The sequence below is a fragment of the Puntigrus tetrazona genome, chromosome 7, assembly GCF_018831695.1.
Source record: "Puntigrus tetrazona isolate hp1 chromosome 7, ASM1883169v1, whole genome shotgun sequence".
Lineage (NCBI taxonomy): Eukaryota > Metazoa > Chordata > Actinopteri > Cypriniformes > Cyprinidae > Puntigrus > Puntigrus tetrazona.
In genome coordinates this window covers 30,950,363-30,978,102 of record NC_056705.1, presented here as the reverse complement: position 1 = coordinate 30,978,102, position 27,740 = coordinate 30,950,363, and the positions used below count along the sequence as shown (strand labels likewise).

Sequence of the window (27,740 nt, the reverse complement as noted above, 5' to 3'; positions counted from 1 at the left end):
GAACTACAGATGAAATGCAGTGGATAAAGATGTCATAGTGTCTGTCTACATAGTCCAAGAACTAAACAATAAAGCAGATGGAATAAATGTTTCATGCTTTACATATCTATTGCTATTTGGGGGATTTTCTCAGTTTGCAAAAACCCAATCATTTTAAGAGGAACGCATGCGATTGGGAGCTCCGCTTTAGGGCAAAAAAGTTCCTCCGCAGATTTAGCTTGCGTTCGACAAAGCTGCCAGGTTGAAAGTGACTTTTGTGAAAACCACGCTACTGACAACAAAGCTTTCTTTGCTTGTGAAACGTCTATTAAAATTTGCTAATGTAACCACAACTTCACACATTTCTTGTCCACTCACCAGTGTCAAGTTTGGTTCCTTTAGTGCAGGCTACGATGGCACCCATGCTTGGTTGAGAGGTCATGCCTGCCATGGAGTCCACTGCTACGTCGACTATATCTGCACCTGCTTTTGCACAGGCTAACATTGCGGCGACCCCCGCACCTGCAGTATCATGAGTGTGAACATGGATAGGGACGTCAGGAAAACGGTCCCGCAATGCTCCAATCAGTAAACGGCTGGCTTCGGGCTTCAGCAGGCCAGCCATGTCCTAGGAAGCAAAGAGAGCAGAGCTGCTTTTAACCACTCAAGTGCACCCCACAGAAAAGAAAATCACATTATGACGATCACTGTCATTACAGCAGCTCAACAAAGAAAAAGAGAGAAGAAACAGAAATAACAGAGCGAGAATGAGTATTACTGTCAATGCCTTCAGTCATTACACCCTTGAGTGACTGCCAAACACTGCTGAAAATATCATGCTAAGAGTCCTGACACAAAAAACAGCGGTTATATTAGCAAATCTTTCACCTCTGTGAAGGTGGAACATATGATTGTCAGGCCAATTCAGCATGTGTGATTTTTCCTTGTACACGTGATCTACCTTAATAGCCAGTATGTGCGTTCCAGCCTTTACTAGCTCATTGGCCAGCTTCAGATAGTACTCCAGTGAGTATTTCTGTCTCATGGGGTCAGACACACGTCTCCCGTGTAAGAAATGGCCGCCTCCACCACGCCTCCGGCCGCCCCTGCTGCTTCCATCCCCAGAAGCATGTTGGGAATGTAATTCAAGGAGTCAAAAACACGAAAGATATCCATTCCGTTCTCTTTGGCTACCTCGCAGAATCTAGAGAAAGAAAGAGAGAGGATAAACAGAAATAAGGCTGTCAGCTCTGCTCTACAGCAAACTCCTTCAAAACTGACATTTACGATGTTATAAGAGCAAAGAGAGACATTTGTTTGAATGCACATTCAAGTCAAGCCATTGACACCAGACATTTTAGTGCCTGCAAGGATATTATGTACTTTCCAACAGTTATCATTGGAAGTTTTTTTTTTATTACGAATTGCGCAGATTTTAAGACAGTCGCAGCTATGACAAAGTGTGGTCACAAGAGCATTTGATGTGATTGATTGCTAAGATATGCTGAGAGGCTTTTAGCATGTTGATCTGCGGCTGATAATGAGTTTTGAGACTGTGGTGCTATGAAGCTGTTAGGGGTATGATGCATCTATGTTCTATATTTTCTCTCTATTTTCATCCAGTATAATTAATATGAGAGTCTTTATCAAAGTAGTACAACATTTGTGAGCAAACTTTGCCTATTAAGAACTTAAGAGACAATCCTAAATACTGTGTGTACAGTACATGATGTTAATTATTAGCTTAACATTTAAAATAATATACAAAAAATGAATGTGAAGAGCTCTACAATTGTTTACTGCTGATATCAGCTCCAACGCTCTATAGCTCAGTACATGCACTGCCTTCTTTTGTGTACGTGTGTGTTTATTTTGTGCCTACAAATGTAATCACCTAAATTGTGTGGACAAGCCAACAGCACCCACAAGGAAAACAGCTTAATAAACAATATCTTAAACATTGCAGAAAGGTTTCTGCAAGGGTAGAATTAGGAGTACAGGATAGAAAATAACATTAGCCAATGGAAATGTGTGATCTCACTTGAAAACTGCATTATCAGGGTAGTTTGTGTATCCCACAGCATTGGCTCCACGTAGTAGCATCTGAAATGGGACATTGGGAATCAGAGCTCGGAGCTCTTGAAGTCTCTTCCACGGACATTCCCACAGAAAACGCATTGCTACATCAAATGTAGCTCCTAGAGAAAGCGAGAGAGATATTAAGATCATGTCAAGTGATCCTCAGTAAGCCGAAACGCTCGCAGAGTTGGGGAACATCCAAAAAAACCTTGAATGTACATGTATTTTGGCTAGAGTGTGTGTCAATGTGTCACGTGCCTCCCCAGTTCTCCAGGCTGAAAAGATTATTGAAATTGTGGCTCACAAACGGAGCAATCTTCTTGAGGTCGTGTGTCCTGACACGAGTGGCCAGAAGGGACTGGTGGGCATCTCTGAAGGTAGTGTCCATCAGTAGAAGGCCCTGGTGCTGTCTAACTGCCCGAGCAAAACCCTCAGGACCCTCCTTCAACAGGACATCACGGAAGCCCATGGGCGGCTCACCTGCAAGGAATGAAAAAATATTTTTTTTTGCAGCACACATACAACGCCACTTGATCAACATCTTGATAAAAGAGATTTGGTCAATTTTGACAATAACAATAATTCACTAAATGAGAGACTCATTGAATCATTCATGCAGCGGTTTCATTCATAAGGTTCAGCCTATATTGACAATAGTGTACATATTTTGGCTTTCTATCTACAATATAATAAGCAGCAGTGTCAAACCATTAAATCACATCCAAAATAAAAGTTTTTGTTTGCATACTATACAGTATGTCAATCAATCAATCACTTTTATTTATATAGCGCTTTTAACAATACAGATTATCAGTATCAAAGCACTGAACAGTAAACAGGAGAATACAATGATAGGGATGTATAATGATAAGATTGAAGTATTTGTTATTAAATGCAGAGACGGTCTCTGTAATCAAATCGATGATAATCGCTAGAGATTATACGCCCCGATATGTGTGTTATATGTGTTAGTCAGTATATATATATATATATATATATATATATATATATATATATATATATATATATATATATATATATATATATACACACAGTATGTGTGTGTATAAAAATATTTTTTACATAAAAAAATATATAAACCACACCGTGTTTTATGTTTATATATGATAAAATTAGTTTGCATTTAAACAGCTTTACTAATAAGTTAATCATATAGTGAATGTGTGCATTCTTAAGGCTTTTTTCTTTGCAAAAATTTGTGATACAGCTACCCGTCGCCTCACACATTTACATGACAATTGCAATAGCATCACAGATACATATCACACACCCTTAGGGACTGTATCTACTATTTATCTACTATTAACTACTGACAGTCTTTGACAAACAGCTATAGACTGACGTCGCAGTAATACGACGGCTTCTCATTGTGAGCTTGTCACACGTACAGCTTTGAAGCAGGTGATCAATTAAATGAGTGCCACTGACACTCCTCACTGATTCCCTGTCATGCAACGTTTCGTTTTGGCAGCCAATCAAAGTAAACTTGAAATAAGAACAGGAACACCACATGAATGTTTGTTGAGGAGAACAGGAAGATAATGAGGCGCTGAATAGTTTAAACCAGACCACATTTCTCTACTAAACCTAAGCATTGTTTCTCCGCCTGGAGCTCACGGGTCAGTGCCAAAGCTACGAGAACCTGCCAACCAAGAGACAATGGGAAATTCCTACTATTTATAGGTTTCAGATGTGACAGTTTGAGGGGCCATTAACTCAGCAGGCAGGTGTTGGTATTGTTAACTTCCATTACAAACAAAGTCGGACATACAGTTTCTCTCTATTAATGCAAATGAGGCAAACGCTTAAAAAAAAACTCTGGGGGGGTTGCTAGCTTATTCTAGCAGAAATCAAATCAAATCGCACTGCCCAATGAGAGAGGGAGTACGAGATAAAAAGGGACGAGGGAAACCAATGATAGAAGTGCAGTAAGTAAGACATTGATGCATAGATTTGCATATTTCAAGGCATAAATACACCCACATGTGGGTCTAAATGTATGTGTTGCTGTGGGAATTTCTCTGTATGGAACGCTGGCGGCCATATGAAAGGAAAGATGAAGGCCAAAGCCTATTTATCGCTCATTGTGTGTCTGAAACGCATATGCAACACACACAATGCAGAGGAGCATCTCATGAGGCTTGGGATACACCTACCACAGATGTGACCTACTTACACAGACACTTGCATTTTTTATCCCATGAAAGACCTTTTCCATACAAACACCTACATACACAACACATATTTGGTCCAATTGTGTAGGGGGCCGATTTTGTACATGCTCTACAAACTATAGCCAGTCCCACTGAGAACTCGCTTCTAATGCACAACGAATGATCCCGAAAGTGGGGAAACTTTTTTTGGGTGTGCATACTTAGACGCACACAATCCATCAAGGGTCCTTTGGGAATTAGTTTACATATCATGTTCAACAAACACGAAAAGAGGTATGCCAATGAGAATAGGAGAAAATTGGCTAAATTAATTGCACACACATATGCATACACATATCTATCCCCTAGGAATCTCTCTCTCGCACACAGAGGGAGCGTGGTATGCGGCTCACACACACACCTAAACCCTGTAATGAGATTTCTAATGTGGCGGATCCTCTTTCATTTGGCAGAGGGAAGGAGAGAAGGGAAGGATTAGAGCTGCATTATCACACTCTCGTTCATCCACAAAGAGAGAGAGAAAAGAGAGAGGAGACAGTGGGGGGGAATGCTGCCAATGTTTAGGTAGTTAGAAACAAGACTATGAATTCCATTGACATCTGTAGTAGTACACTTTTGATGTGACAAGTGTGCACGTAACCCGAGATATGGGTGTGCAGCACTGGGAGTAAAACTAAACTAAAACTAAACCTAAGATAATCTAAGAAGAAGAATGCTACTAAATTAAACAGATAGTTTAGCCAAAAATTATTCATTTACTCTTTGATTTAGACTTTCGCTCAAATAAACAGACAACAATCAGTCATATGTTTAGTTGGTGAACCCGTTCTAACTATTAACTAACCATTAAGCATGACTTTGCTTCAATGATCTTCTAATTTGCTGCTTATCTATAGTTAGATAGATGAATAAATGTGTTATGGTTTTGGAATGGCATCTTTCCTAAAGAATGCAAAAACACTGTATAAGTCTTATGAAAGCAGTCTGAATGACTTGCTGTATGTTTTCTGAAGTCGTATGAAAGCCTTGCATGAGAAACAGGCGGAATAAAAAGGCTTTATTCACTGAAAAGCTTAACCTACAAGAAAAGAAGCAAAGTGTGGTTTGATTCTCAAGGTTAACATAATGGATAATTACGTGGTTGCAACAGTTAACAGCTCAATTCAGGGGAGAATTATTTGTGAATAATCATTGAAATTTGTGTCTCTTCCTCACACAGGACTATTGTATGGATTCAAAATACTTAGAATATAGTTCCCAGGTCATATAAACCCCTTTAATGATGCTTTTATAGTGTGCGTTCACCCTTTCTGCAGGTTAAAAGCTTCACTCTCATTCTTACATGCATTGTAAATGGAACGTGAAAGCATGCACAGGCAACACACTCTAATAACACACCGTTTTACATTTTACAGAATTGGGTGCAGATACTTATGCATTTCCATGATTTCATTTGTACGTTGTTGTAGAATCTGTCCATATGTAGGTATTAGATTTTTACCTTCATGTGTTTTTTTGTTTGGTTTTGTATGAATCAGCATTAATATAAAATCAGTTATGTTTATAGTTTATAGTTAAATAGTTACATTACTGAGATTAGTTGGAACATTCTTTAAAGTTTTGCATTTGTTGAGTTTAATGGAATAAATTTAGGGTAACTAAATATTGACAACATTTTCCCTGCATTTTTCAAAGAGTTGACCCATCTAGAAACTGAGCAACTTTTAAAGAACAATTTTTAACTATAAAGAATAATTTGTATCTTGGGGACGTACAGTTTCAAAGTAGTGTGTGCGTGTGTCATACCCAGAGAAACAGAAGAAACAACTGGATCTATGGATGAGGACTTGGCTTTTACTGGAATAGGAGTCATGGGTCCATTTACCATTATGTGACCTATGGAGAAAAACAGCAGATGTTTAAACACAAATGCATTCACATACATTTTAGGCTATCACAGGTGTGAAACAATGATGAATGCGTGCACACACACACACACACACACACACACACACACACACACACACCCAGATAGTGCAGGAGTTTCTGGGCTCTGTTCTGTGTAGGTTTGAGGTTGAAAAGTTTCTGGTTCTCATCAATAAACTGGGTGTCAACTGTGGCGTACAGGAACTGGCTATTGCTCAATACATTCTGCAGGAAAGGGATATTAGTCTGAAAGAGAGAGAGAGAGACAGACAATAGAATTTAGGCAATCAACTGACAGTCACAACACACAAAATTATTTAACGCCATTGCAAAACTATTTCCATGTTCCTAATATGTTCTGAGTGCAATTATGTGGTTGTTATAGTGTTTCTATAGTCATCAAGTTGTTCTGAGTGGCTTACAATGCAGTTATGTGGTTGCTAGAGTGTTGCTATATAGTTGTGCTAAGTGGCTTTAGAGTAGGGATGGGTAATTCTGGTCCCGTAGAGTTTAGTTTCATTACTAATCAAATACATCTGCTTGTAATCCAAGTAATCCTGAAGACTTTGGTTAGATTTCCAGGACAGCGGTCTCCCAGGATTTTTATTTTATTTTATCCTTTCACCATCCAACTAATCCTAAGTATGACCAATGATCATTATATTTTCCTTAACAAACACCAGCAACAAATGAACAAACAAACAGATACAATGCGAAACATTATCGTGATGCTAATGAAGAACAAAGCATCAAGATCAACTGGGGCCCATAACTGTCCACTTCATTGGCAGCGTTGTTTAGTACTCTCACAGGCCGTGGGAAGTTTGCATTGTAATCTGTATTGTCTGAAAGCACTCGGTCCTTTGCTGATGGCATCTATAAATGCATTAGCATTTCAGACAGCTGCAGTTCAGGCCATAACAGAGCTCCTGCACTGGAATAGGCCCCTAGACTGCAGCTATCAAAACAGCAGTGCACACCGCTCACTGCACCGATAAACACTGCTTTAGCGTACGCAATGGGCCATGAGACAGGAATGTGTCGTATGACAGAAAGAAACAAGTGCAAAGCAAGTACAGAAAAGAGATGGGGGTTTGTGTGTATTTTTATGTGACATACAAAAAGAGATCTTGAGAGTGTAAAGAGACTACAGGAGAGACAGAAGATGATGTCAAAGTAAAGATCTCGTGGTAAAAGAGCAATGATGTTAGATCTGAATTCAATCCTTTCAGAGCTGACTGTACTGACTGACAATTTGTCTCTACTATGCTGCCAGTATTCCTGCAAACACAGGGATGCCCTCTACTCACATACGTCACACATTGTGTTCTACAAGGGGATCAAAACCCAATTACCAAGCAAAACTTGAGAGAAAATAGAGGATTTCTCAAGAGGATTCCCATGGAAGCTGAGGAGTTAATGGAGGATTTAATGCAGTTTTTCCTCCTATTCCTATCCTGGTTGGATCTAATGCGATGAGCGATGAACAGTTATGAAAAGAAAAGTTCGAGAGAACACAGTTGAAGCACTAAGGAAAGATCTGAATGAGAGAGGAAATGGGAAAATTAGTTTCACTGGTACATGTATGTTACAGAAGAAAAGAGTTTGGTTGAGATAAAGAACTATTTTTATTTTTTTCATGTCATTCTTGCTCTAATTTGGCTGTCGTTCACTCCTGTCAGGCCCCGCAGGGTCAAATTCAGCCTTTGCTTTTTGGCCTCATTTAACAGATCAGCTTTCACAGCGGTCTTATTCCTCTATTTCTCTCAAACTGTTTTCTGTTTAATCATGTCGATGCTTCTTGGTCTTCATTATTTTTGCTCCTTGATTTTACTCCACTACATTCTCCTGAATTCAGTTCGGTTCAACTGATTATTTCTGATCATACGATTTGTTTCAACATTACTTAGCTCGACTCATTACTCTTGACTGAATTAACTTATTCTTCCCAGTCTTTGATTCGATCATTTCAGTTTGACCCAATTCAACTAATTCACACTTAATTCAATTCTGTTCAGTTCAACTCAATTAAAAACCCTTAAAGTAATCCATATGAACTGAGCAGTAAACACTGATTTATACAGATACTGCACACAGAGCTCAGCATATATTGCAAACACTACAATGCAGCAATATTGAAAACAGTCTCATTGGTACTTGCAAAAGTATTTCTTTATTTAATGCGCACTGATCCATGTTGATATGTGAACAAGATCCCATAAAGCAAACATTAATCTTTAGAAGATTGGATTAAACCAATTGATTCATATGAATTACTTTTTGTTGGAACGTGTGCATATGTGTGCAAGTGCATGCAATGAAATTTGCAGCATATGCAACCAAGATATATTCTAATAATTAGACAGAAAACTTGAGCTCATGTTATAATCTACAGAGAATTAAGAAATTCTAGTGATGTCTCACAACTTGCTGAAGACCATTATTTCCAGCTGTCCATCTGTTCTGTGTTCAGGAACCAAAGCCAAAAACTGACTGATATTAGAGAGAAAAATAATAAACTAAGCAACATCAAAGACAGATCTGACCCCATCTTATACAAACTCTCTCTCTCTCTCTCTCTCTCTCTCTCTCTCTCTCTCTCTCTCTCTATATATATATATATATATATATATATATATATATATATATATATATATATATATATATATATTTGTGTGTGTGTGTGTGTGTTTTTAGATAAACAGAATATTTGTTAAGCACTTCAAACGTCCAAACAGCCCTGTGGCAAAGTGAGCCTATTTCAAACTGGCCTTTGACTGTCCGCAATCTCTTAATTTGCACAAAGAGCAACACACATGAACAAACAAACAAACAAATAAACAAATTACAGTGAATGCGCACAATTCTATGCAAAATAAAGGTCTGAGACAGTTTAATGAAAGGCCTTTTTTTTGTCTGTCTAGTGGGGTGTGACAAAGCAAAGTATAGTCCTGTCAGCGTAATTGACATCTGTTCAAGAACAAACACGGTTCTTGAAAAAAAAAAAGAAGCATAACCAAAACACACACACACATACTTCCCCAATGTGTGAAGCCATTAGCGCATAAATAGAGGCCTGTCAAGTAATCCATCGTTCCATCCATCCATCTGTCTCTCTATCTCTCTTTCTCTGCTAAACTGAAAAAGCGTATTAACAGACGTGGTAAGAAGACAACAGCAATCGCCAACGCCACAAACTTTCAGTGCAGAGCGAACGCTGCATTTCCGCCTGCCTGCACGTATTCGCTGTCCGTGGTGCTGAACAGAGTTTGCGTGCACGAGACAAAACAAGGAAGAGTTTGATGGTGAGTGTGACACTGCCTCCGTGATTAATTGTCTTCGCTTTTGATTCGCATGTGTTATGGCAACGGTGTGAATGCGCTGTGACTAAATGTGTGTGAGGATGGGGGAGGAACTAAATATAGAACACAAAAACACAGACAGACTCAGATGCGTTCAGTAGGGTGGGGGTGGAGGCCCTTCTGCATAGTGTGAAAATAAATATTAGTTGACTAATATGGGCTTTTCAGTGGCTTAATGCAAAACCCAATACTGCGGCTCCAACAGTATTAGGATAATACGTCTAAATGTCTTTGCAGTACATAAAGACATCATTAGGGAGGCACCATATAGCAATGCCATATTAGTAATTAGCAGATATTAGGGTTGTTTTTATCATTATTTTTTTTATTGATTTTGGTATAATCTCATCTCTGCTTGTTCATTTCACAGTCACTGAATGCTCACTAAAAGTTAACATTTTCAATACATGTATCCAAATATCTACAAATAAAAGTTATGGATATAAGATGTCAAAACGAGCCCACTTTGCTACACACACACACACACACACACACACACACACACACCGATTCTCTTTATTTATGGTTGTATATTATGAACATAGCTAATAGCGAAAACTCTCCCATAAAATCAGACTAACAGCCTGAAAAATGATTATTATAAGCTGCTGTGAATCAGGGTAAGGCAAGTAAGCACAAGCCGAGCTCTGAACACAGATTTTTTATGTACTTCATCAATAATAGATTTTTGTTAATTTTTAACCATATAATCTTTTATACTGCGGCTTTAATGAAATCGCTCCAGACACAAAATATGCTGAAGTAACTCTTCTGTTCATTCAGACAGAGTTTATTGCTAATGCTGATAATATCATTTCAAATCCAACAGTTTACCTTACTTAGATGTAATTAGTTAACTTTACTTGTTATACTTACTGGGATTTATTAAGTTACAAATAATTTTACTTGCTGCTATGAGTAAGGTCAAATCCCAATTCGATTTAATACCCCTTCCCCTATCCTACTTAATCCTTATGTTTGCATAACAATTAATGTTGATTATATACCTAGTTCACCCAAAAATAAAAGTATGCCCATTTTGGGCCAAACTATTCTATGAATGGTATGTAGCAGTTTTAATTATATTTCTACTTGAACTTGGTTAGTCATGTCACTGCTCTGGGTTGGTTGCTTGTCTTGCATGTCTAGCAAGTGATTTAAGTAAAGTAACCAAGGCAATAGTAAAACAAAATGTAAAGAAATATTAAACCCATTTACATCTGGTACCTTATTTTGACTCTCGCAAAGCAATACGTTTGTGTTGATTATATGATCAACTGTGTGAAGTTTTTTTAGGGTAGACATTTATCTGATTTTATTTAAAAATGTCTTCATTTGTGTTCAGAAAAGAAATAAAAGTCATGGTCGCGTAAACGACGGCATGAATTTCAAGTTTGGGTGAACTAATGAAATGCCAAGGCAGTGTAGGTGCAGATAACACTGAAAACTGATAATCCACATTTCCCCACTAATACTGTTTTTATTTTATTTTATCCAGGTGTCTGATGTTGACACAAGCCTGTGCATTTGTGTCTATTGGGGTTCTGACTACCACTGGAGATGAAGTATCTTCTCCGACCCTGTGTTTTCTTCATAGTTGTTGCAAATAACCTTCCTCAACCATTTGCTTATGGACTGTCGTGTGCTATGTTTAGGTTACTGCTGTATTCTCAAACCAGGTTGGTTTTGCTCTGTTTCAAAATATCTGTAATACAAGTTAAAACTGTATTGAAAATCACTACTTTTAACTTTGAGCTACCTCACTGGTCCAATCGTATGTGTCTGTTATTGTTATCATTCATTTGTAATGGATGTTTAAATCACTTAATCTGCTGGAGCAATGCTTACTTGCTTTTTTAAGGCAATGGGTTTCCGTGCTTTTAGGAAGTAAATCAGATAAGTATTCCAAGTTGCAGGAAATGTTGCAAGCTGTAAGAACTTGCGTGTAAGTGTAACACTAAATAAACATTTGCAAGTACAAATACCAAATGACTATCCTTATTTGACAGTTTTTTTCAAGGCACCCCTTTTGCATGCTTTTTAGAGTAAGGTTAACTAATTAGATTTTACGGTGTATATAAATATTGTCGGAATAATCCACCTGCCTACTATATAGCTAATAAAAACAAGTGTAACAATGAGGACAAAGATGAGGCAGGAGTGCTGGTTTTCAGTAGTGTTACACACCACTGCGTTCTCTAATCAACTGAAGAAATGAGGTGCATCACATCCGAACACACTTCATTTCTAATAAACCTCATGCACACTAAGCACACATATGCGTACCTACACAAGCTGCTTTTCCAGTATGTTTACACGGACGCTGTATATTTATTATTAGTCTGGAGCGTTGATGTGTTGTTGACATATGTCTGTTTTTAGTGGCATGTCTGTGTAAATGTGTTTGAATTGTTGTGTGCTACTGGTTTGCGCTTCCTAAAACGTGGCCACCATTTTTAATACCATTATGCAAATAAACCAGCCGACAGATATTGTGAAATGTTTTTTAAAATGAAAAATGACACCAATGAAAGTATAAAACTCTCTCTTAAGATAATACCATTACATATTCTATCTCTCCCTCTCTCTCTCTACTCAGTGTGTGTTTGCCCTTAACTGGGTAAATTCGAAGGCTGTTCATAACTCATCTATTCCAATAATAACTAATAAGACAAGACAAATATAGCAGGCAGAGATGGAGAGAGGTTCCCAGTGATGGTACAGCTAGATAAATTACACATACAGACACACACACACACACACACACACACACACACACACACACACACACACACTTTCCTCTCCCGGTTTCCTTCTATTTCTCAGATATACAAATATCACATATGTTTGTTTTTCATGATGGAGAATTCCATTGACTTGCTTTTTTATTTATTGTTTTTTTATAACTGAGTTAATGATATTTCCTATCTTCGAAATCGAACCGTCACAGAAACGGGAATTACAAAATGACCTATTTGAGTATATTAAGCTGATTTCCTACCGGGGACGATTTTATGCAGGTGATTTTCGTGTGATTTGATTTTTTCCAGGGGCATTTAGATCTCAGCAATGTAGGCAAAACAAACACAGTATGTACGCATGCACATAAAACAGCCACGTACATTCAAACACAAAATGAGTAGCGATATTAGCATTAATACTATATCATGTCTAGTATACGTCAAGTTTGGGAGTGAAAATCTCTTATTAACATCAGGGAGCAATGCGTTTGATGTACGTCTTTATCTCCTTCCTCTCCGTATCACTCACTTCCATCCATTTCTCCATACTTAGCTCTTCCTTCTTCTCTGTCATCTCTTCCTCTATCGCTCCCTCGCTACCCCAACCATCACACTCAGCCAATACTGCTGGAGGCTGTCCATCTCTCTCTCGCTTTCTCTCTCTCTCTCTCTGTCTTTTAGCCCCCTTCCTCACTCTCTCTCTCCTGGTATCAGTGTGTGTAGTCAACACTCGCTCCTTAGTCGCTCACTGGCTCGCGCAAACATCAGCTGCTTGCGAAAGGGAGAAAAAAAATGAGTTGAAACCTGAGAAAATCTGAACAACAGTAGAAGCAAACGAGAGAAGTATCTAGGGGCAGTGCTAAAAATATCTAGCAGTACAAAAGATCTATCTTTTTCCTCTCACGTTCGCTCTAATTTTTCTTTTTCTGTTCTGTTGTTCCCTGGATACCTGACCGACAGGATTAAAAATGACTTAAATTTCAATCAGCTGTGGCAGGAGAGAAAGAAAGAGGGATGAAAAAGAGAGGAGTTTGTCCTCTGAAGAGATTCAGCGGCACACAGCTGGTGAGAACGAGGAGTGTTAGACGGAGGAGAGAAATCAAGAGAGGGAGGGAAGAGGACCGGAGTCCGAAAGAGAGAGAAAGAGGGTCTTGTTTCGCTTTTGAGGAAGCCAGGAGTCGGATCGCCGTTTCCTGCAGGACGACTCGACTGGAAATGCTGGAAAAGCAGGTTTGTGGGGACACGATTGTGTGTGCGTATGTGTCTGTGTGTGTGTGTGTTATCTCTATGATGGATTTCAAAATGGATATTGAGCGTAAAAGAGGAAAATGATAAGGAATATAAAACAACAGAAAGGTATGATGAGACAGAGAGATGGTGCTTAATTGAAAGCTTGTCAGTCTGCATGGTGACATGCCTGATGCCATATGAGACAGCTGTTTAACTCCTCTCTCTCTATCTTTCTCTCTCTCTCTCTGTCTCTCACACACACACACACACACACACACGCACACGCACATTAACTAGTAGTCACAGTCTCACACACAAAGCAGCACACACTGTCACCCGCACCCACAGATTAAAAAACACTCTGTCTGCATCTGTGATTCTCTTGACGAGCACACACACACACACACACACACACACACACACACACACACAGGAGGTGTTTAATTTGAATGCTGCTTCTGTGCTGTCTGAGCCACGCTCAAGATGAATGACAAGCCGAAGAGGACACAAAAATAACTAGAAATGTGTGTGTGTGTGTGTGTGTGATAGAGATGGAGCAGAAAGAGAGAGAAGGTGAGAGACAAAATGACAAGAAAACACTTTGGTGACATTTCCAAGAGGGATCAATGTTTTTTGCAATCGGACGAGGTGAGAAAACATGGAAAACAGTGAGAGACAGAGATGACTAAACAAGAGGGGAGATGCAGTCTAGAGGAATTTTTTTTAGGAGTGCAAAATGGAGAGATGACATCAGGAATGGTGTCCGGGGCTGGGAGGGGGATGTCCTGTGCCCCGTGATGGGGGTATTTGGGCTGCTAGGGTCCTAATCATTTAGCCCAAGGGACAGTGGGCCCATTTATTACTGGTCTCAGTGGCAGTCCGCAATGACATCAGAAGCATGTAATTAAATAATATCTCTCCCCACTGGAAAGACAAATCCCAAATGAGATATTGTTAATATGGCAATCATTTCTCCTCGATGGCAAGTTAAAAGCAAACGGAGCTAAGGTCTCCTGCTTCTCAGATATTTCCTCCCAAGAATGACCCCAGTAATCTGATATTCACAAATCTCAGAACGGCATGATATCATATGCATTTATATATTTATTATTTTTATAATAAGTATATAATTTGGATTTCTTTACCATTTTAACTGAATTAAATGTATATTATTTTATGCATTTAATTTCCGATTTATTTTTATTTTTTGTTTTCTTTGTTGCATTGCATTTTATTTATTGTATTGTTATGTGTCCGTATCCGTGTTCAACCAACAATTGTCTCATTTGTTAATATTTGTACCTCAGGAATTTTAGCAGAAACATCTGTGACTACAATGAACTATAACTCGTTTAACAAACAACAGTTCAATTAAGTGCCGTTAAATTGCCTTCGAGGTATCAGTTTCAGCATCTCTGTGTATCTGAGAGAATTAACAGCAACACTTGGAATTAACAGTTTGTTTTCTTCCTTCCTTCCTCTTTTTCCATACTCATCTTTCCCATTCAGTCATTCCCTTCATCCCATTTTTCTCTGCGCTTGGGACGTTGTTTTGCCGTGAGACATAAAGGACTCAGAACTGGCAGCTCACTGGAATTCTACACCGAACGACACATGGAACAAACAACAGACAAAGCAAGTGCATGAAAACAACAATCAGAGCAATTTGGAGGAGAACGCAAACAAGGTGCACATCTGGAATAAGGAATAAACAGACTGACGTAACGAGGGAGAGCGAGATGAGGAGGTGTTGAAGGGGAAAATGAGCACATGAACATGGCAGGTGGATGAAAAGGAGCAGGAGTAGAAGGAGAGAGGAAGATAAAAAACAGCAGGATCCTGGAAAACAGAGGGAGAAAACAGCTGGAAAGAGTCAAAGGTGGAAGAATATGTTGAGAATCTTGAAATGCGATCAGTGGAAATGTGAAATTGCTGGTAGGCCCCAAGGCCAAAATGTTTCACAGCAGGACCATTTTAACAAGGGAAGAGCATATCCAAGTGCATATTCCAGATACGAGTGGAATTGAGAGTCTGACTCGAGTTAAATCCTCATGTTTGAAGTGTGCGCATGGACACAGGATAAATTCCTAAGCACACATGGACACTCCTCTGCCTTGACAAGGGATAAACACCTAATTCTGGATTAAAACGCACCTGAGCAACTTAAACACATGCAGATAAACGCCTGGAAATGAGCAGCTAATTGACCTGGGATCAACACAGACAAAAAAGGTAAATGCTCTCACTCACACAAGCACACATATCTACTGGAATGGTTGAAGACTAATGGACGAGGCAATTGACTGACCGGAGAGGAAAGATGCAGGGCAAAAAAAAATCTTTACCCAGCTTTTTGTATGAGCAGTTCTGTTCCTCATCCTTCAGCACACACAGTGGAACATTTTATCTCTTAGAGGTTGCTCTTTCAGAACTCTGGAGACTTAATGGTGTTCTGAGTTTCATTTAAGTATTGATTTTGTCTCGAAAATAAAAATAAATGAGACTAATGGCTGGCATACAGGCTCCTTGCCTATGTAGACAGCTGCTGTCTTAAGAAACCTCCATGTTTACCATGGTCAGGTAAATTCTGGTAGGCAAATTCTAATAATGCCAACAGCGATCCACCTAATCCGGTGTGAATGAAACATTTTAAAGTTGTTCAAGCTGGTCACGTGGATTTGTTGCAGAAATTGACCTTTTTGGCCACACCTTAAAGCAGTATTCTGGAAGGATACGTACAATGCACTACTGGGGTTGGTGTTTGCATGTTGTTTTTGTTACTGAACATCAACATTTCAATCATTTGCTAAGGTGAGTGCAATGGATTCTGGGATTTGGGCAAAATGGTCTACCTTAGGAGGCTGTGTAATTAAGTCAATTTTGTAAAACCGCTTTTGCATAACCATAGCAACACTAGCTCAACCAATGGCACAAGTTTGAGGCGGGGCTATCTGTTTGCCAGACCAATGGCAGACAGCAGTGTTCTGTTAGCTTTATATTTCTGTTCTGACACATCAACTATACACTTCACATTTTTAAGAGACCTCATTTGTTATTTTCTTTCCTATCCTTCTCTTCCTGTCTGAAATACATGAGGTGGGGTATTTTGAAGGAAGAACTAGATGTTGACCTTTTCTAGTCATTTAAACAGCTGTAAATTTGATTGATGCCTGACTGGATACACATGAACGGGTCAGAGAACAACATTCTGCTCTAGAAACGATTATGACTACACACTAACACCTCATTCCCTCCAGTGAAAGACAGATGTTAATATGTTATTTATGGAGCTCAAAATATGTTGTGGGCCATTTATTGTTCTACCTATTTTTCATCTTTCTCCCTCACATCCTTGCATAAACACAAGCACATATCCAACAGTGGCTAATGCGGTGACACAACGAGAGAGAATGATTGTACAGTGCCATAATGACAACACATGCACACACACACGCACACACAAAAACAGCTGAAGAGCACTATAGTGTTCTCTATCCAGAGTGCATGCTTCTCTATGCATATTCATGTGCACACATGAAGGACACTTTACACTGCACTACAGCCTTTATCTCTCTGCCTCTCTCATGCTGGTATATTCTGTGTGTGTGTGTGTGTGTGTGTGTCATTAAGTGTGAGAGAGGTTGCTTTAAAAGTAGCATGCATTCTCTTTGTAACCATGCCAACATCAATACCAGCACCCCATTCTTCAAGGACCGCCCTATAAAACCTCTTCAGTACTTTTGTCTATTTATTCATGTTTATTCTCCAAGCCCTTTTCTCTGAGTTGTTGTTTCTTCATTTGAAATCTGGGTGTTTACATACTCACATTTCACAATTTCTGCAGTTACTTAAGAGAATTAGGGAATTGTATGCTACCTTAACAGTATGCTGGTGTGGGGATAGTCCGTATGGTAGTACGACAGCAGAGAAATCCTAGCTTCTGAAACCGATTAACTTATTGGTTAAGTCAAGCATAGATTGTTTTATTTCTTAAGTCCTTAGCCAATAGTTTATTTACAGTTAAATACAGTTAATTAAATTCAGTTCAGTGTATGTAAGGCTATGTGGAGGGATTCTAAAGGCACAGACATAACATGATAGGACGCTACAGTACTTATATTAACACCATCTCATATAGTCTCACGGCAGATGAAAGTAACCAGTAAATAACTTTAATAAGTGATCTGTTACAAAGAGTGCATTAAATATACTAAAAATGGAAGATCGAAAATGTGAGATGTTCTGGAATAGACGACACTGGCTTTAGCGTGCCATGTATTTTCTTTTACGGAGGTTGGAAAATCTGCTTAAAGGCCTACCGCGCAACACCTGTGTGAACGTTGACAAAGTAAGTGATCGGGCTCAGGATAGCTGATACAGATCAGTTAATAAAATGCTTCAAATTGGCTCAGGACCTCCCCTAGTCATGGAATTAACTGACATCACAGACCTTTTAAAATAAGTTCATGCAGCAAGACTGATAGATTTTTTAATACACTGACCACCACCCAATCACCATCCCAAATGAAGGTGGTGATGAGAAAGTCACGTGAAGAACCAAAGCTCATCACAGGCAGCTTTTAAATACTGCTATATATAGAAGGTGCACAATGCCATTCACAGAAACGCTAAACACTATCATAGTAACTTAACAATATTAGATAAAATATACAACCTAGAAAAAAACTAAATAAAAAAACCCTGATAAGACAAAACGAAGAAAAGAAGAAAAGAAGAAGAAACAATTATTTAAAAAAAACATCAAATTAAATGTAACACAGCAAATTCTGGGAATGTCAGTTTACAGCTATTTACTGTAAATTATATAGTACATTCTTTTTCACTTCCAAAAATGGTATATTGCCATAAAATTATCTATAAATTACATACAAACTGTCCAATACAGTTTTTCACCATATATTGTAGGGGAACTTACTGTTAAACACTTAACAGGTTTTTACTGTAGCATTTTGACAGTCCTACCTAGTCAAGTGTGGGTCTAGTTTTGACTACATTGCCTGGAAAAATGCCCCCAAATGGACAGTAAAAGCTAAGAACACCTGCACTGTGTGAACCAGCCAATTGCACCAATGAGGACAACAGCTTAATAAATATAGCAAATGTCTTTATGGCATTATAAAAAATGCAAAGTTTCCACCATAACAGACAAACAAACCTGCTGGTAAAGCATACAATGCAAGATGCAGACTGACAGATATAAGTATCACATTATACAGAATATTGAGCGTATTCCAGTGCTTAAGGATCAGAGTTTACATTCTGCTGATTCACTGCACTGAGACAGTGAATTCAAATACAGAAGAACAGGAAATGAGGAGAATTATGAGACTGACCTCCTCAAAAAGACTCATACAGGATGGCAGACACAGACGGAAATATACTACAGGCAGACAAATTGGAAGGGTGGATGGAAAGATGATGGACGACTGAATAAATAGAGAAATGGACAGGCATATGAAGGCATAGTTAGACGGATAATCAGATGCCTAGAAGAATCGATGCAGGAGACTGAGTGTGCCGTGGCTCAGAGGGTCACTGCCGGGTCAGATAAATAAGACTCTACTAAAATATGAATTCATCCGTGGAGTCAAAAGTCTCGGCTCCAATTTACTTCAAAAATAACAAGCAAATATTACTTTATTCTTTTATTGTAAAGTTATACTAAATTATATCCTATTATAAATCTAGACCAACACACTTTTCTCTGCCGCTCCACCAGCTTCTCTCTCTCTCTTTCTCTCTGTCTGCATGTTCCTTTTCAGACGCTTGATGGATCACTGCTGTCAGGCCGTCATCCGCCCCCATATCAGTGCATGTGAGTGTGCATGTGTGTTTGGGGTGTAAGAAAGACACTGTGAACACCTTTCACATCTCTGCCTTTTTCTTTACATCCTAATGACTTCATGACATTAAGTCACTTCGCCTACTGCTCACACAGTCGAAAAAAAAGAGAGAGAGAGAGAAAAAACGGGAAAATGGTGAAGATATGAGAGAGTTGATGTACAACTGTGAGATGAGAACCAGGAAGATGAAAGCCATTTGTCAAAGAGTATGTGTGTGTATGCTATCGCGTTTGATCATGTGCATGTGTGTTGGAGATCATTTCCTATAAAAGCAGGAGACATCTGAGGATCATTGATTTCTCTTTGTTGCACAGATAATAAATCCCCAGTTCAATTCACAGTAAGATATTTCATTAGAGGATAGAAGTCTTTAATACCACAGATCAGATGATATGAATGATATATGTGGGCTACACCTATCTACAGATCATCTTTATATCCACACACAAAGCATAATGCAGACTTAAACTCATTGTGACCTATGCCACCTGTCTAAACCGTCTATCTGGCTCTCTCAGTCTTCCTCTCGCTTTTGAAACACACACACACACACACACGCACACACACACACACACGCACACACACACACACACACACACACACACACACACACACACACACACACACACACACACGTTACGCACACACACACACACACACACACACACACGCACACACGCACACACATTTTTTTTCCATGCTTTATAGAGACATTCCACAGGTATAATAGATATTTCTATCCACTTACCCTAACTCCTGACCCACACACAAACTACTAGAATTGTTAAATTATCACAAATCATCATTCTGTATTATTTAGAAACTGTTTTCCTCTTGGGAACGAAAAAATATTCCTACAAGGGAAATGATTTTGGATGTTCAGTCTCCGTGGGGATATTTTGTCCCCATACACCTGAGCCACAACACACACACACACACACACACACACACACACACACATACATACATATGGTTTATGGGGACTCTCCATAGACGTAATGGTAATGGTTTTTATACCATACGCATTGTCTTTTCCTTCCATCAGACCTACTGTCACAGAAATGTTTTGAAATTCAAAAACACTGTTTAGTATGCTTTTTTTTCAAACAGGATGTGTCCTCATAAAATATTCATGTTGTAATACCCATGCCATTATACACCTATATTGTGCCCTCATGAAGCATATATTTAAGCACAATATAGCGAGCACACACAAATATTACAACGACTGCCTCAACAAACAAAAAAATAACATTTGACAAATACAAAATGCTGCTATTCTTCCTAATTCAGTACTTATATGGCTATTTATAAACTCAAACAAACAAAAAAAACTGCTTCCGCTTTTTTTTGGTGATATGAAATAATATTTCTAACATCTACAGTTGATTGTTTTATTATTCAGTCATCAGAGCATAGTTCCTCCTGGCCATTACATTTACAGCGTTATTGTAAAAATGTATGCGACCTGAATTCCAGTCTTTTATAAGATAAAACAATTGTGTAATTTGAAAATTCGCAAATCTATTGTTAATCAACATTGAGCCTTTGCTGAAATAGTAAATAAGCCACTGCTGGTGGATGCTGTAACTACTCTACATCATTCCCCCACTGCCATTCAATTAAAAACTAACATATAGGGCCTGATTTACTAAAAGCTTGCTGTACCAACACTCTTTGGTGTTAAAATAGAACTCTCAGGATTTACTTTATAATGAATTAGGACACATTCTCTTTTTGCCTTCTGACCTTATTGAACACGCATTTGTAGGAATTTCCTTTTCAGATGCTTAATTTATTGAGCCTTAAAATGAATCTGCAATGTGGTTTACTAATGTTTCGCCTGGCAAATGGCTGGTATTTGTGCTGCTCTTGTGAAGTGAAGATTGTGAAGTGATCTGGCTGTGTCTGTGCTCTGTAATGTGAGAATTTTCAGTAAGTCACATGCAGAATTTTCCTCCTAGCACTTTTATGGAATTGCACTCTAATGCTAATTTGCCTTGTTTAGTAAACCTGGGCCAGCATCTACAAAAAATTTAATCTTACCACTAAGAGTTCTTCTAAATAGCAGTAAAACTAAATTTTTGCTAAGAAAACCTAACTTAAAACCTATTCACATCTACTTTTAATAAGTATTAAGCTAAGAGTAGGGGTGGGGTTGATATATATATATATATATATATATATATATATATATATATATATATATATATATATATATATATATATATTTAGGTAATTGTTTCAGCCTGTATGCTTCTTTTAAAACAAAACAAAACACATTAAATTAACAGAGTAGAAATAGTAAGACATGCAAAAATAAATAGAATAAAAATAAAAGAAAAGCAAATTGGTTGCAAGAACAAAATTTGGGGGTTGGGATAAAGGTGATACCTTTTTAGGTGTTTTTACCTTTTCAGTTTAGGTGATAATTTTCTAAACTGATTATCGCCAAATGTTTCTAAAAATGTTTATATTCCGAGGCAGATTGCAGGAGACAAACGTTTTAGGATATTTGTGAACTGGTCTTAGTGACTTGGAGTCCTCTCTTCACTACTAATGTTTAGGAGATAGTTCTAGTGCTAAAATGCTTTTGAATTACTCTTAGAGTAAATTTAGGACTGACACAGCCACTATTTTTAAGATTTTCTCATAAATCAACAAGTTAGGAGCTTCTTTTTAGCCTCAAGATGTTGTTTCGTGAATAAGGCCCAGGCTCCCAGCATAAAAGCAGGCAATGGGCTGATAGTTAATGGTTTTAGCAAGTCGGCCTAGTCATGATGTCACTTCCTGCAGGTCCAGAGTGATTAGTCACTTTCCGGCTCAGGTGCACAAAACACATACTTCTTTCACTAGGTAAACGGCAGTCCTTGAATGCTAACTGGTTAGCTCTCTGGGTATTATAGACTTTCTTGGCTCTAAAATGCACTTAGCTTCTCTATCGCTCATCACTTTTATGAGATTGTGCCTGCTTCTAAATTCTGACTACTCTTGTTGACAATAAATTGTGTTCTAGAGGGAAGCTTTCTACGGGCAGCACCCTGCACTATACTCTCTTCCCATCACCACATCCTACTTGTACTGGCTTATACCTGTCTTAATACAAGGAAATTATCATCCGCCTAGATACTACAAGTCAGTGAAATCATAAAATAAACCGCACCCAAAATGCTACTAGAGTTACGGTGGAAATTAAAATGTGGTTGGTCATTGTTGTTTACTAAAAGGCTTGCAAAAGCATAAACATGTTATGGATATTTTGTCACCTCTGGCCTGTTCATCAGTGGTGCTTTATAGTGCACTATCCTTTAAATCCATTCTACAACTACTGTACATGTATTATGAAAAGCAATACACAATAAATTGAACTGACGATAAATTAAAGCTGCGTGAATGTATGCGTATATGTAAATGTAAAGTGCTCAAAATGATTAGACCAAACAAACTCAATATATATTCTATGAAATAATAACAATTTTTGATAAAAAGATTTGGATGACAGTGACTACAATAAAAAATAACATGTAAAGCTGGTTTGATGACAGGTCTCTGAGCACTGTGTTTATGGTGTCAATGCTGCCCTGAGAAAAAAAAAGAAAACCTTCCTGGAATGAGAAAAATAAACTTGCTGTGCAACTTGAGCACCAAGAAGTCGGTAAAACTAAGCCAGGATGCTAATGATTCTTACCCAGTCAATGCTGCTTCAATTAGTCTTTCAGCAACTGGGCGTGTGTGTTTGTGCGTGGGACAACTCTCTTCAGAGTCTTGTGCTACTACAGAACGTAATTGATGTGATAATCATTAGCAAACGGTCATCCGCTTTGTGGCCACTGAAGCTGTGGAGGCACTGGCAATAGCAGCAAAACTCTGCATCTGATTTAATACTGAGGCAGCGAGGGATCTGAGGAGAAAGGAGAGGTGCACTGAGGACAGAACGTGGTTGGCGAAAGAGGGCTGAGGGGAGTTGCTAAGTGAGAGAGATGCCCAGCATGAGACAAACACACACGCGTAAACACACACACACACACACACACACACATAATGGACAGGGTTATTACGTTTCTAAAGCCAGGTGAACTCGCAGTAGTTTTTCATTCAGTCTGAATCATGAATAACATTACGGATTACAAAAGGATTACTAGAATTTCTATTCTATTCTAATCTAATCTACGCCCCACCAATACACACATGCACGCATTGACCTAATAGCTCTAGAAGATAAAATTAGACTAAGATTTAGCGCCAGCATGTCCTGAGACTCATATGAGTAAAGGACACAGAGGGCGGAGGGATGAAAAAGAGGAGAGAGGACGGTAGGAGGAAGAGGCCTGATAATATTGAGGAAGTGCTGTTATCTATCCCTGGCGTGCCGGATCGATGGAGGAAAGAGACAAGATCTATTCCGCTGGTCTGTTCTCAGGTGGCTAAAGATGGTGAGAATGGGGATGGAGAGCAGGGAGGGATACTTAACTAATGTTGCATCAGCGTCTCAAGTTACCTCAAGGGCAGATGGGGAAGAGTGGACACAGGTGATAAGGAGAACCCTGGGTAATAGAAGGAAACTGAGGGGCGCTGGAAAAGAAATAGGTAGAGGAGAGGAGAAAGAAGGTCACAGGAGGTCGGAGGAAGACCACAAGAGAAGAGAAAGAGACGGATAAAGTTGATACTTTTGCATAGCAACAGAGTTTTTCCGCTCAATTCTCCACAGACTTCTGGGAATGCATAGTTACTTGAGACATTAAAAGTCAGTGTTAAAACTTGCACCGTTTGCACTTTCCTCTTCCTCCACAAACACATAACAAATGTATTTCCTAGTGCATATCCCAGTTATTAATCAATGAGTACATTGATATTCCCATATGTCTTCAATAAATTTCCACCGCTTAAAGGGGATAGTTTTACCAAAAAAGTAAATCGTCAGCTCCCATGTCGCCCACACCTGTATGACTTTCTTTATTCCTTATTAAAAAAAAACTAAACTAAAACACATTTTTTTAAGAACAATGAACCCCACTGATTTTCATTGTATGTAAATAAACACTGTTTTTTTATATTCCACAAAACAAAGCAAGTTTTATGGTCTAAATGACAATGAGAGTGAGAACGATAATAGAATTTCCAGTTACACATGACTTATACCTTTAAAACACTTACCATGGTAACTATACTTGCTGCCAAATAGCGTAGTTAGTTATTGTTGATAACCCTAACGCTGTAAGCTAAGAAGAATCTTAATGGTCTCTTTAAGAATCTTTTAGGCTAGGTTGTCCAATCAATACAGTAATCAATTTAATCATGAGGTTTAATCGGCCACTTTTTTTTGTAGAATGCTGAAGATCCTCTCCCCATTTCTGCACTTTCAAATGCAAATTCACAGAGGACTCACCTAATTTTGTTATATAATCTCAAAATAAGAATCTGCTACCATTTAATGAGAGTAATGCTGAAAAACATGCTTAATTGAGTAAAGTCTGATTGTTTCTGGTTATATTTATCTGCATTTTTCAGTGTAATGACTTTTGCAGAAATTGTTATCTTGTCGGTTTGAAATTTGCATAATTAGTGCTGTACTGTTAATAATATTGAAGAAGGGGTGCAAGCACAAACTCTACTAAATGAGGTATTCACGAATTATGTGAAGTACTGCATAGACACAAAGAGTTGGGAATGGTTATTTAAAGATCACTGTTATAGATGAGTCTGATGTGAGCAGTTACTTTGAAGATGCGGCTTGTTGGTCTAATTAAACTAAAGTCAGTTTATTGAAAAAGTTAGCTGCTAAAAATAAGATAAGGGCAATTACTTGAAAAATATGCATCCTTAGTGAAACATTTGCAAATAAAACATATAAATATACAAAAAATGTATAATATTAAACGAGAGTACAAACGATTATATGATTACAAGTAATGATCAACAACATTTAACAAACTATTCTACAAAAAAAAAAATACAATAAAAATAATAAAAACTAAATGTAGTGCTGGGGCTCAGTATAGTGAATCTTTATTTTCTTCTCCTTTATGTTTAGATTGTCAGCATTTCTTTACTAAGGTGTTTCAACATGATTTGCCTTTAATACAGCCCCAACCTTCTTAGAAAAAAATGTATACAACTTGTGAATGGTTTCTCCAGTGGAAATGTCATCTGCCAGTTGCTTAGAAATATTGGAGGAAGACATTCTTTACTCTTCTCTTTAAAGCTGCCCAGAGCGGGTTTTGATAATATTTGAGTCAGGTGATTGAGGTGGCAGCTGAGCTCCAACTGTCTAATTTTAATGGTTACGATTTTTATATATTTTTTTGACATCTTAGCATTGGTGTCTGCAATTAAAGTTTTAGTGCAGTTACAGCTCTTAGTTTTCGTTGTTGGCTTTGTAGAAATTGTCTGTGGTTGGTTTTTGGGAAACAGGGTCTTTAAGATGAATATTGCAGGCTTGCTGTCACTTTGCTGCAGTAGTTCTGTGCTGTTTGACACACTTTTTCTTGTGTTAGACAGTCACTATCATTCACTTTCAGGTTTTGAACACTTTTCTTCTTTTGCAGATGAAGTCATGCTGCATTTTGTGTGTACTACTACATAATCATAAAGGCTGCTTGTTCTTCTCAAACACCAAACGACTGGGCTGTTAAGATTAAAACACTCCTGCTAAATGGGATTTGTTTTTTTTGAAGTATGAAAAGTCACTTCACAGACCATTTGTATTATTTACTTCTAAACACAACTTACACTACACTGATATACAAACTAGGGAACACAGGTAACTTGAAGATAAACACTAAACTGGTCAATGAATGAAAGAGAGAATATTTAAATAATTCACTAGAAATGAGTTTTTCAATAATATGACTGAAACCATTACAGTAAATATGTTTTAAACCATATACTGTGTATATATACTAGAGACAGAAGGGACAGTTTAAGTATGTAGAGCTTACGAAATACAATGCTTGCATTCAAACCAGCAGCCATTGTTAATTGTGCCTTGTTGGAAAAGCTTACATTGTTCTAACTGCCACACAAATGAAAATGCAATTCTTGTTAATAGTGGCACTATTTTTAGTGTTTTTTTCTCAACACTGGCCATGAGGAAGACAGAATGTTTGATTTATGTAAGTCCTCCTGTCTGAGCTGTGGTCCAAATTCCTCAGTATACAAGCAGGAATGGAACATTTCTGCTGATTCTGATCGCTGTTTTCCTTGACTTGTACCTGCATGATTACACGCACTTAGTGTTAAGTGACACAGTTAAAGAGCATTTGCTGAATGCGCTAATGTAGGACAAAAGTATGATGTGCACACTAAAGAACTTAATACCTCTTCAGCTACATCCCAGAGGTTGAAACCTATATTTTACAATGACAACCTAGTGCAAGGAAGCAAATTAGCAGAGATCAAATTACAGATATTATAGATTTTCAGTACGCAAACCTGTAATTAGCATTTTTATGTGATGTAGAGGGGATTCTTTAGATTCCTTTTATCCCTTACTCTCTTACTGTGTGTTTACGCACCAGTTCATTTATTCAAGCATGTACTCTGCACAAACTGACAATGTTGCGTTCTGAATTTATTTGTACTAGTTATTTATAATATATTTGACTTTTTCTTTACCTGCTTCTACCATTATTAAAAATACATTTCGATGGGTTTGTCCGCCAGGTGCTTTTCAGTGAGATGAATGAGTTGAAGTGAGTAAACAGCTCTTCTTCGAAAACTGCCATGGCATGGTTTGACTGTGCATTTACAAGTTTCCCATCAAAAGCACTAAAATAATTTATTTATATGGCCTTTCCTTGCTTTTAGGAGTTATTAGATTGTGCAGTTTCACCAACAGTGTTTGAGGTGGGGTTATGGCATTGGTTTCATGTCATTTACATGCAGTTATGCTGGGGTGCCCAAAGCAGTGGGAAATTCCTGTGGGAGCAACTGCATGAGCTCATTCAGAGTTAAAGAAACCACACATCCTTTTCTAAAAGCTGACACTTCAAACCTAATGACTGATGTCTTTCTCTTTCTGCTTTTCTAGGTCTGTGGATTACTCCCTATCTACCATGCAGACTCCCCACCCTTCAGCCATTCAGAAAACCACATCCGTCACATTTTATACCATCCTCACAGAGCCTTTTACCTCCCCCCTCACTGCCCTCTCATCCATCCATCCATCTGAAACAAATATCCTCAAACCCTCTAGATTTAAATAGCCCTCTCCGCTGTGTGGGATTCACCCAGCAGATCTCACCCCAGACACATCCTCACCCAACACTCTGCACAATTCTGCACTGGCTGGCACTAGTCACTTGTGCCTGTTTTGCTGCCGCTCTTTCTGTCAGATTCCAGGAGCGTCGCCGTGAGGCGGTAAGT

The 27,740-nt window shown here is 38.3% G+C and overlaps 1 long non-coding RNA gene and 1 pseudogene across 1 annotated transcript; one reads left to right on the top strand and one right to left on the bottom strand.

Annotated features, from left to right (window-relative positions):
* Positions 1–27,740, bottom strand: part of LOC122348674 — a 161,619-nt pseudogene that overhangs the window by 29,595 nt on the left and 104,284 nt on the right.
* On the top strand, positions 13,374–27,422 carry LOC122348675. Its single transcript, XR_006251353.1, has 3 exons — positions 13,374–13,512; positions 15,022–15,744; positions 27,406–27,422. It is a non-coding gene; the product is annotated as an uncharacterized LOC122348675 (long non-coding RNA).